Consider the following 3473-nt stretch of genomic DNA (forward strand, 5'->3'; position numbering starts at 1 on the left):
ACTTTCAAATGTCACCAGCCGCCACTGATGTACTATGATGATACAACACAATTGTTGAGCACGTACACATGATTTTTAAGATATTAAATCTTTTTGTAAACCTTCACCTTGGTGGTATGTGTTTTTTTTAAAGCAGGACCTCGAGCGGGTGGGGAAGATTGGGTGGTGTGGCTGATTGATTGAATCTAGTGCGTAACACATTGTTTCCAAGGAGAGCTCCTTATCCTACTGGCACTGGAGTAACGAAAATTGCATCCCGGCATAGTACGAAGAGGGGACCCCTCCGGGCTCAATCAGAAGCTCTCTGGCCAGAGTGCAGTGGCGAGGGGGCCCCTGGAGCTTGGCCCCCCCCTGCACCACGGGGGCTGTGAGGGCCTGTCTTACACCCCTGCAGTGGTCTTTGAGTGCCCTGTTCTCTTGGTGCAAGGGGCCCCTCTAATTTTTAGGTCTCGCCTAGGCAACGCTGCTCTAGGAAATGATCTTTAGAATTCAGTCTGCCTAGCGGGAGCAAGCAGCGGCACGCGGGCTAATTGAAAACATATGGCCTGTGTGCCCAGCCACGGCCGGCAGTGGGCGGTGACGTGGTGAGTGGGCGGGGCAGGGTGGGGGGTAGTAATGTATGGATTACGGAGTTTTACAGGTAAGTAAACATTTAAATAAATAAACGAATTTTGTTGCGCGAACTGCATCGCATTTGGGGATGCGGTGCACTCAACGAAATTCGTTTTATTTATTTAAATGTTTACTTACATGGGAAGCTCCGTAATCCATACATTACTAACCCCCCTCGCCCCCCACCCTGCACCTCCCCACGTCACCGCCCTGCAGGTACTCCACTGCTAGCCGGGGCTGTGTGTGCAGCTGCTCGCTGTAGTGGATGGCAGCACAAGCACGAGTGCAAGCATTATCATGCCAGTGTGTTTATACCGATGCTTGCAATATCAAAAGTGGCCACATGATGGCATCAGAAGATCATGCATTGTATATTATGCGCAAAGTGGCTTAGCGTCGTGGAACATCACCCACCGTATAATGTATATTAAAGAGGGCATAACGGAGCAGAGGCAATGCAAATAACCACAGCTCTTCAACCAAAGCCAGTGCTAATAAATAGTGTGACTTGGCTTTGTTTGAAATTCTAATGCTAGGAGCAAAGACGTGGAGGTGGATTGTTGGGTTATATGCCAACGATTACCTATGTAATTACTGTAAAATTAGGCACCCTGGCCAGTTGTCCTCCTGTTGAAATTGGCAGTGCAGGGTGTATCTCACGAGTCGTAGTCTATTAAAAGACGGTGCTAGCTCATCATAGCGCAACACTTGGCGTCGAGCTATAATTACTTTTTTTTGTTTTATATGACGCCGCCAATTACATCTTGCTATGCATTGGGATGAACATTTTTTCACACTCAAGCAATGTAGCACAGCTGACTTGCACCCACCATTGTGCTATGTGAATGATGTTCTTCTGGGCTGTAAGGTTGCCAGGTTACTGCACACTCGCGCAAAAATACCTTTGAATTTGGTAATAACTGCAGGCAATTGCAGTGCTGCGAAGCAACCATGTTGTGTTAACAAGCTCTAGGCAAAAGAAAGGCAAATTCTTTTCAAACCTGATCGAAAAAAAATCCCAGGCTATAAATAAAGGACATTAGTTTCCAGAGCTATTAATACCTGCCTAAAATGTGCAGATTTACAAAGCCACACAACCTGAGCGGGCACCCGAACCCCCGAAGAGCCTGTGAGTCACAGCACAGTGCCAAGAAGCCACGCTTCATTACTGCTCTACATGAACTGGCGTGTCGAGATATGTGCGGTCATGCTATTTGAAATAAAACGTAGATTGTCGTCGTCCCAGTACATGTTATCAGCTTCTATTACTTGTGCCGAAGACACCCCTCGCAATGAGGCCTTTGGCTAAATGCCCACATTTATGAACAAAGCAATAAGAAATCACATTGAAATTGGCAAATCGGAGACGAACTGCACTACTAACCAAGTAATAACCGACTGCTTCCCTGAGAGCCGCAAGTTGGGAACATAATTCGCCGAACACACGCCATAAAGCTCCGTCGTAGGCTTAATAAAATGGCAAAGGATATAAAACCAAAGCGCTTTTGGCCTTTATACGATGTATGCCGCACGACCTATAGCTTTAGAAGGCGGGGCTCCTGTCTACGGCACGACCAATGTGCAATTGGGCTCTACTCTCTCTCCACAGTAACCGCACTTTTGTCATTTCTATACCTAGAACTGTAAGCCGGGAGGGGATCAGCCACCACCCCAGCGTTTTTTAGGTCTCGGCCGAGACCTATTGCATTCGAGTCAGCTCTCATGGGAGGACAGAGCGGTGCACGAGCCTACCAGGGTCTGTGGACGCGCACACACATAGGCAGGCAGGCAGGCAGGCACGCCCAGACACACACAGACAGACACAAGCACGCATGCATACACACACACACACACACACACCCTCCCTCTCTGCCCACTCCCTCTCTGCCGCCCCCCTCTACCCCCACTCACCGGGCTCTTTCCCTCCGCAGCGGGTCAGTCAGGGCAGCAGGCAGACTCGGTGTCTTCTCCGGCGATCTTCAGCTGATGTGCAAGCCCACACTGCGTCTCCTGCGCGCCCGCCACGCTGTTTCCCGTTGATCCTCAGCTTATGATTACTACTCCTTCTAACCCGGATTTTAAATTACTATTTCTTGGTTCTCTAACTCCACTCTGTTGATTCGTAACAAACTGATATTCAGCACATTTCACAGTCTCGCTTTTGCTTCTCATAAATACAATAAGATTATTTTAAGCAAATGTCTACCCTTCTTTTGGTCCTGTGCCTATTATGCTTCGGACTATAGAGTTTTAGAAAGTGTGGTGGAAGATTCCATGATACCAGCGTGCAGAACCTGGGTGTCATAGACATAGAAAAAGACTGCCCATGTGCCAACCTGTGTGCTGAGTGCAGAGTGTGAGTGCAGAGTGTGAGTGCAGAGTGTGAGTGCAGAGTAGTGAGTGCAGAGTGCAGAGTAGTGAGTGCAGAGTGCAGAGTAGTGAGTGCAGAGTAGTGAGTGCAGAGTAGTGAGTGCAGAGTGCAGAGTAGTGAGTGCAGAGTGCAGAGTAGTGAGTGCAGAGTAGTGAGTGCAGAGTAGTGAGTGCAGAGTAGTGAGTGTAGAGTAGTGAGTGCAGAGTAGTGAGTAGTGAGTACAGAGTAGTGAGTAGTGAGTGCAGAGTAGTGAGTGCAGAGTAGTGAGTAGTGAGTGCAGAGTAGTGAGTAGTGAGTGCAGAGTAGTGAGTAGTGAGTGCAGAGTAGTGAGTGCAGAGTAGTGAGTAGTGAGTGCAGAGTAGTGAGTAGTGAGTGCAGAGTAGTGAGTGCAGAGTAGTGAGTAGTGAGTGCAGAGTATTGAGTACAGAGTAGTGAGTAGTGAGTACAGAGTAGTGAGTGCAGAGTGCAGAGTAGTGAGTGCAGAGCGCAG

Source organism: Lissotriton helveticus, chromosome 2_2, assembly GCF_964261635.1.
Source record: "Lissotriton helveticus chromosome 2_2, aLisHel1.1, whole genome shotgun sequence".
In the NCBI taxonomy this organism is placed as follows: Eukaryota; Metazoa; Chordata; class Amphibia; order Caudata; family Salamandridae; genus Lissotriton; species Lissotriton helveticus.